The sequence below is a fragment of the Xyrauchen texanus genome, chromosome 22, assembly GCF_025860055.1.
Source record: "Xyrauchen texanus isolate HMW12.3.18 chromosome 22, RBS_HiC_50CHRs, whole genome shotgun sequence".
Taxonomy (NCBI): domain Eukaryota; kingdom Metazoa; phylum Chordata; class Actinopteri; order Cypriniformes; family Catostomidae; genus Xyrauchen; species Xyrauchen texanus.
This window is the reverse complement of record NC_068297.1, coordinates 2,537,890-2,546,657: the sequence shown is the minus strand read 5'-3', so window position 1 is coordinate 2,546,657 and position 8,768 is coordinate 2,537,890. Positions and strand designations below refer to the sequence as shown.

At 40.5% G+C, this 8,768-nt stretch overlaps 1 pseudogene; it reads right to left on the bottom strand.

The window, feature by feature from the left end:
• Positions 1 to 6,407: 6,407 nt before the first annotated feature.
• The window catches only part of LOC127662438 (kelch-like protein 29), a 145,137-nt pseudogene continuing 142,776 nt past the window's right edge, over positions 6,408 to 8,768 (bottom strand).

Here is an 8,768-nt window from a genome sequence, read left to right as displayed (position 1 = left end):
GATGACAAAAAATTTGATTGGGTGAACTATCCCCTTAAATATGAACAATTGTCTGGATGACAAAAATAATATTAAATAACCCAAACAAACAGTGTCTTCTTATCATCAGCCATCAAATTCCCAATACTTGAACAGCTCTGCTTTTCAACAGAAGGTCACTGAACCCATTTCACAAGAGTCTCCGTCTTTAACGAAGAGCCACATAAGAAACTGAAGTGTTCTCATTTTCCCTTGATTACCGCTCAGCCTTTACTGCTAATGGAATGCTAATGAAGGGATGCATCTTGGATGAAAATATACACAGTAAAACATAATTTTAAAGCATACATTTATGGATGCAGAAAAGCCATCTTCTCAAGATCCATTGCAACGAGAGCCAGTGATGTATAATTTACTCTCGTGGCTCTTTCTTGAGTGCCTGACCGCACCTCCTCCACTTTAATCAAGGTCTAAATGAGGAAGGCTAATTACCTTCATCTCTTCAGAGGCGATGTTGTGTTTAGATGCGGTTTGGAGCTGTTTACAGAGCAAATGAAATTGACGCAGTAGCAGACAGTTTGAGGTCAATAGTTTAGTGAAACACATTCAGTTCACCAAAGAGATGCAGTTTGCATTTCTTGTTGTTTTTTTTTATCTTCAATCAACGGCGTATCCCTATCTTTGGGTATGTTTACTGTTGATGGGTGTAGTAAACAAATAATGCAGTGAAATAAAGAAAAATACAGCTATAAATGATACTGTATGGATGCTGTTTGAATGGGTTAACACAAGGTTGATGCATTCAAAAGTCATAAAGGTTTATAAAGAGATGAGAATGAAAATTATGCCATTATTTACTGACCCTCATGTCGTTCCAAACCTTTCTTCTGTGTAAATAAAATGACAGTACTCTGTGCTAAGGGTGGGTGATATACCAGTTACAGTGTTGCCAGATCTGGGAATAGAAATTAATTTAGTCAAAATCATTAGGCAAAGAAATGTGTGATGCAGCGGTTTCTTTCAGAATCAAAGCACATGCTTATCATGCTCGACTAAAAATTGAAGGCGACAGAAACAGTCATTTCGAACATTTACGGTGATAAACACTTTGGTTTTTGATTTCATTAATCCTTAAACACTTACCTCGGGAGACCCGGAACCATATTCCACCCCCTGTACCTCAAACTTTTTTTTTTTTGGAGTTGTGCCCACACCTCTTTAGTATTCCTCAATATATCTCTTATAAATAGTGTAACACACAGAGACACACACACGCACACACTCACAGAGAGAGAGAGACACACACACAGAGAGACACACGCAGACAGACACACTCATACACACAGAGAGACAGACACACGCACACAGATGAGCACACACACGCACAAAGATAGAGAGACACAGAGAGACACACGCACACGCACACACACAGAGAGAGAGAGAGAGAGACACAGACACACACACGCACACACACACACACACACAGAGAGACACACGCACACATGCACACACACACACACAGAGACACAGAGACACAGACACACACACACACACTCTCCAAACACAGACACACACATGACACGCACACGACACACAGACACACACACACACACACACACACACATACACACACACACACACACACACACACACACAGAGAGACACACGCACACGCACGCACACACACACACACACACAAACACAGAGACACAGACAGAGACACACACACACAGAGAGAGACACACACACACACACACTCTCTCACACACACAGACACACACTCTCTCACACACACACACACACACAAATAGACAGACACAAGTGCGCACACAGACACACACACACAGACAAACACAAATGCCAAAATTGTAATAAAATATGCAAAATAATAATAATGTACAAGTACCAAAAGTGTATTGAGTACTCAAGTACACAAAATGCCCATCCCTAATTTAGACTCAATAAGTGCCTAAGAAAATTATTTGTTATGTGTGGCACAATATGTGTTTGCCAGCTGTATCTCATGATATTTCAATGTGAAAATAATGAATCCTGTTCTACGCACATTTGTCCTGATTTGTTACATTATCTCTTTAATTTATGAAAATTAAAACATCAAATTAAAGCTGTAAGCAGCGATGAACGTGCCCTCACACCATGATGCACGTTTGGGCTGCTGTGCCAGGGGAATGTCAATACAAACATTTTTTTTTTTAGCATTTTGTGGCACTTAAATGTTGTTAAGATACACTCACAGTGTAACATGTCATTTCCTGTTGTCAGTAGGTGGCACTACATACGCCTACTGATTTTCTTATGTGTAGGTGAAACGTGGCGTGAGGGCTGCTTCGTTGAAATTTTTTAGGTTGCGCTATCGAGCCATTTTGCCACAATTCATTCTAATACCAGTATCAGATGTACATTTTCCCCACTTTTGAGAAGTGTGCAAAGCTTCATGAATTTTCAAGCATGTTTAGGCCTCAGAAATATGACTCATTTCATATCGCCACGGACACGCCCTTCAACGCAAACTCAATTTAACATCACCAAGGCCTTTAGATTAAGACTGACTAAATATAATGTTTATCTGATTACATCTCTGGGAGGAGTTTGTTAAAGTACAAAACCTGCAGTTGGCTGTTGCCAGTAGGTGGCGCTATGACTATAACTGAATATTGGCATGTAGATTTATTCAGGCCAGGACTATTATCAAACATGTGAAATTTGGGGCAGATTGGACATTGTATGTTTGAGTTACAACATTTTCCTTTTTCATGGCGAAACATAGAAATTTGTCAGACCGTCACGGCCGCGCCGTGCAGTGAAAACTCAGAAGCTTCGCAATTTAGCATCGCCAAGGCCTTTAGATTATATTTACCAAATATGAAGTAGATCTGATGAAATCTCTAGGAGGAGTTTGTTAAAGTACGAGGCCTGGAAATGGCAAAAACTGAGCAAAATTTTTTGAAAAATGAAAATGGCTGACTTCCTGTTAAGTTTAGAGAATGGGTTCAAGAGACTTTTTTTTAGGTATTGGCATGTTATACATGTGTACTGATTTTCATATGTGTATGTGTAGGTGAAACGTAGCGTAAAGCGCACATTGTTGAATGTTTGTAGGTGGCGCTATTGAGCCATTTTACCACACCTAATTCTGAAAGCCATATCAGATGTAAATGTCACCACTTCTGATGCATGTGCAAAGTTTCATGAGTTTTCGAATATGTTTAGGCCCTCAAAAATGTGATTCATTTGGGTAAAATAAATTAAATAAAAATAGATAATCGTAATAATAATAAACGCCTAGAAGAACAATAGGGTCCTCGCACCATAATCCAGTATGCACATATCATCTGCGGTGCATTTGGTAAGAATAATGGCAATAATTGAGCGTGTGCACACTGTTCCCTTAAGGATTGTAATTGTACCTTGTATTAAGTCGAGCTTTCCTGAAGGAATTGTGTGTCTGGAACGTCACTGTTGGGGTCTGACAAACAAGGCCAAAACTCACACTGAGCTATTGTTCAATAAAATATGAACAGTATGCATTGTTCCCGTTTACATTTCTAAACACAGACCTTTCCTCATTTAAACAAGAATAAAATCCCTACATTCTGCTGTACACAGTGCCCAAAATTAACCCTCTGTATGCCCCAAATGAGAGTACAAATTGGCTATGGCAAATGCATTGGCCAATTGGCCACTAGCTTTTCAACAAACGTGAAAATGTTTAAAAAATTAAAGTTTAAATTGCAATGCTTTGTGGGGATAGGCAACTGCAAGCATGCCATGTGTTGGTTGATATACCCAAAAGTATGAAAATAAATTACACACACTAGATCTCAGATTTTTGGTCATTATTAGTGCATTGATGTGCATGCAAACACACACACTGGCATCATCTGTTAAAGAGGTTTAATGTGAATCCAGACGTGTCAGTCCGCATCAGAACACAATAACATGCCTCCCAAACACAGATCCATAAAAACGGAGTTTGCACAGTGAACATACCCACAGGATATAAGAAACAGGAATGGTGGCCTAGTTTATTTAAATGCCAGAAGGGGTTGATAACTCATCTTGATGGATGGGATGGTGATATATTATCTGAAGGACGGGCCCACGAGCTTGTGGCAGGAGATGGAGAGAGACAGGTGCAGGAAGATGCCGTGTGCACTTACGGATCCTGCCAGCCTGCAGTCACACGGCTCGACTCTTTAATGCTATTTAGACAGCCGGCTGTTCAGGCGGAGAGGGAGGGAGGCCAGTGCAACAGCACAGAGGAAATGAACTGTTCCACATCAGTAAATATTGGGAGGGAACATTTGGAGAATGCCAAAAGACGGCACAAAGCCAACAGCGCATTTTCATTCATGCTGCGTGAGAGCTTGAGGGCATAAGCCAATATAATATATCTGAGATGATGATAAGATGGTCCTACATTATCATAATAATCAAGTCTTAGGATGTTATCGCATAGGTGACGGAAGTTAGGTGGAGAAAGTCACTTTCACCTGTAATGTTCGGAATGATGCGTCACGCACTAGTTAAAGTCGATGCCGAATTATGGAGAACATATTCTTTGGTGGCACTTCATAACATTACAGCAGTTCTAAAGAGAATATGGACAATCAAGTAATACTTACAAACGTGTGAATGACATTGCAATATATATAACAAGACATGAAAGCAAGTGTAATCTGCGCTCAAATGCTGCAGGAGCTATTCACAGAACTAACTTCACTTTTCTGAGCAATTTTTAGTCACTGGTGTCAAATCATAACACCAAACATGCAATGCGACCAGTCCGATTCCCGAACAAATTACTCAAACAACTTGAGAGTTGGTTGTTTTGAATCTACAGCGCAAAACATAGCTGACAGCTTGACCAATGTAATCGGTTTCCCAAATTAATGACTCTTACGAGTCAGTTCTTTTGAATCTACAACACGAAACATACAGCGCGACCACTCCGTTTCCCAAAGTAATGACTCTTATGAACCGGATCTTTGAATCTACTGCTAAGCATGAATCATACAGTATGACCAGTGTAGTCTGATTCCCGAAAGAATGACTCTAATGAGCTGGTTCCTTTGAGTCTATAGCTCGAAAAACACAGTCCAACCAGTGTAGTCCACTTCCCAAACGGATGACTCTTCTGAGTCTGGTTGTTCTGAATCTACTGCTCAAAACATACAGTATGACCAGTGTAGTCTGATTCCCGAAAGAATGACTCTAATGAGCTGGTTGTTCTGAATCTACAGCTCGAAACACAATCCAACCAGGTGTAGTCTGATTCCCGAAAGACTGACTCTAATGAGCTGGTTCCTTTGAGTCTATAGCGTGAAACACAGTCCAACCAGTTGTAGTCCAGTTCCCAAACGGATGACTCTTCTGAGTCAGTTGTTCTGAATCTACAGCTCGAAACTTAGTCCACAGCGCGATCAATGTAGTCTGTTTCCCAAACAAATGACTCTTATGAGTCGGTTATTTTAAAACTCTAGTGCAAAACATACAATGTGACCAGTCCGTTTCCTGAACGAATAGCTCTTATAAAACAGTTGTTCTGAATCTACTGCACGAAACATACAGTATGACCGGTGTAGTCTGATTCCCGAAAGAATGACTCTAATGAGCTGGTTCCTTTAGAGTCTATAGCTCGAAAAACACAGTCCAACCAGTGTAGTCCAGTTCCCAAACGGATGACTCTTCTGAGTCAGTTGTTCTGAATCTACTCCACGAAACATACGGTGTAGTCTGATTCCCGAAAGAATGACTCTAATAGCTAGTTATTCGAACCAGCTGACACAATCAACCGGTGTAGTCTGATTCCCGAAAGAATGACTCTAATGAGCTGGTTCCTTTAGAGTCTATAGCTCGAAAAACACAGTCCAACCAGTGTAGTCCAGTTCCCAAACGGATGACTCTAATGAGTCGGTTGTTCTGAATCTACACAGCAAAATATATAACGCTTGAATGTATTGGAAGAATATGCTGTTATAAAATATGAAATGATATCATCATTTGGCATAAATCCAATAAGAATTTGCATATTTTTCTTTTCCGATATTTCTTCCTAAAAAGTACTAAAAGAATAGTCAATGCAACCGTTAAGGGTTCATTGGAGGAATCAGAACTGGAACCAAACCTGCTAAATTCCTCACGATCCTCATTCCTTATCTTATGCAATAACATTCAGACATTTTTAAGTGTGGCTAGTGTGCAATCAGTTTTAGGTGCCATAGTACATTAATCGAAATCATTTGTTGGTTCCCAAAAATACCCTCCATCCTTAAAAGCGAATGATTTGTGTTTTTAATGAGTGTTGGTGACCAATATCATTTTGTTCAAGAGAAATTTTATCAGACACGGTCATAAAAACGAGACACCAATAACGCTTTCATTAAGAATGTACATTGTATTCTGCATACATGTTATTGTCCTAATTAATGATTACGCACGACATCATTAATTTAAACAATAACAGCTTGGTTTTTTTTTGTACAATACATTTCTTCAACATACTATACATTTATCCAGAAACAGTTTGTCAACAGGTACAGTTTCTAAAATAAACTTTCCTTTCATTTACAGAGATTGAGATTGTTTGTCCCGGTTTGGAGAGTGTGTCGTGCCGTCTCCACCATTTGGCAATGCAGAGGAAATAAAGGCAAACACTTCCTGTTTTGACTTCCTGTTTGTGCTTTGGCAGCGTGCAAGAAAAAAGTGAAACTTAAATCAAAGCTACACCTTTCACATCCGTTCGGTTTGAGGCATCCAGTCTGCATTCACGTCCCGGTCCTGGATGGTGTTGAAGGGAGGTGAGATTATTTCCACCGGTGTTATTGTTCACAAACTCCTCACGGTTAGAGAATCACTCTAATATACTCTCTTCCTGCGTCTGATTAATTAGTATCTTATGATAAAAGTAAAAGATATTTAATTAAAGGAATAGTTCACCCAGTGTACCACTTCCACTGTCAATACTGCATTGAAATGATATTTCTGTGGTCACAAATGCTGTTGATTGAGCTTAACTTTTGAACCTGGAAAATTCCTTTAATGAAAGAAGAGTAAATTGGTACTTGATCTTTTTCTCCCCTTTTCTCTCTAATTTGTAACACCCAATTCCCAATGCGCTCTGAGTCCTCGTGGTGGCGTAGTGACTCGCCTCAATCCGGGTGGTGGAGGACGAATCTCAGTTGCCTCCACGTCTGAGACCGTCAATCCGCGCATCTTATCACGTTGCTTGTTGAGCGCGTTACCGCGCATACCTAGTGCATGTGGAGGCTTCACGCTATTCTCTGCGGCATCCACGCACAACCCACCACACGCCCCACCGAGAGCGAGAACCACATTATAGCGACCACAAGGAGGTTACCCCATGTGACTCTACCCTCCCTAGCAACCGGGACAATTTGGTTGCTTAGGAGACCTGGCTGGAGTCACTCAGGACGCCCTGGTTTATCTTCCTTTTTCTACCATCTACCTATCGATTGACCTCTACTTGATATACGTAAAATTTCATTTTCACAAAAAAATTTAACAAGTAATCTAAAAGTAATCTATATTGGATTACCTAGAAAATGTAATCTAAAAGATTACCTTACTGATTACAATTTTTGTACAACGTGTATTCGTACCAGATTACATTTCAGAAGTAAACTACTAAACATTGAACACGAATGTGATTTGAGGGCCGCGGTAGAGGGCAAGATTTTCACTGAATAATGATTGAAATGTTGGTCTGTTCGTCATGGAAAGCGTTTGTATGACTTTTGAAGACTGGAGACATTGCACACGAGTTCTGTGGACAATTGTTGGTATATATGGTGCTTTTTGGCACTTCTGGAGCTTGACCGTTCCTAGTCACAGCAGCAAACTCAAAACGGTGAGTACACAACGACAGGGGTGAACTATTCCTTTAAGCTTGTACACTTACATTCAGGGTTTCAGTGCGTCACATTGTGTCCATGTATTAAAAAGTGCTTCTGAAGTGAGATGATGAAACAGTAGTGCGACTGAGTGAACTCTTACACGGTTTCCTGCAACCAGACGGTGTAAAAGTCAAACGTTAGCAATGACGACTCCTGCAATGCAAAAACTGCTACGGAAATTTGTTAATGGAGATAAAAAGGAATTATGTTCAAATCAAAATGTTTTCGTACTTCAGTGAAAATGGCCACACAGTTTAAGGCTAGAGCCACAACAAACGTGGAGTGACAGCTCTGTCAGGTGCACTATATTACATAAAGACCTGTGTGCGCCCAACTGAGCAGATCAGCTTCTACATTCCCAGTGGGTGCGTGTGTGAGAGAGAGTGAGACAGGCTTCTGTATCAGCACGTCTAATCCCGGGCGTGAATGTGCAGAAGAGTCATATTCACATGTGTCAGCATCATCCGCTCTGTATGTATTTCTTAATAACCACACAGCCGTGTCTAAAGAGCGGGCAGGGCATGCTTTGCTGTAGCGTCCACATGTTGGCACAGGGGTCAAAGGCCTCCATGGTTCCCAGCGCTGGACCCTCGCTGCTCACGATACCGCCGGTCACGTAGATCTTCCCATCCAGCACTACAGCACTGTAGAAGATGAAGAGAACGTTATCTGGATGTCTAACCACATATAGAGTGGTGTCCAAAAGTCTGAGACCATTAGAGAAAATACTTCAATATAATAGTTTTATTAAAAAATTATATTATAAGCAGAACAAGTGAGAAGCTGCAAATTTGTAAATACATTTTTTTGTAGGCTATTCGTAAAGTCCCCCTAATGCCTTAAGTGCACGCA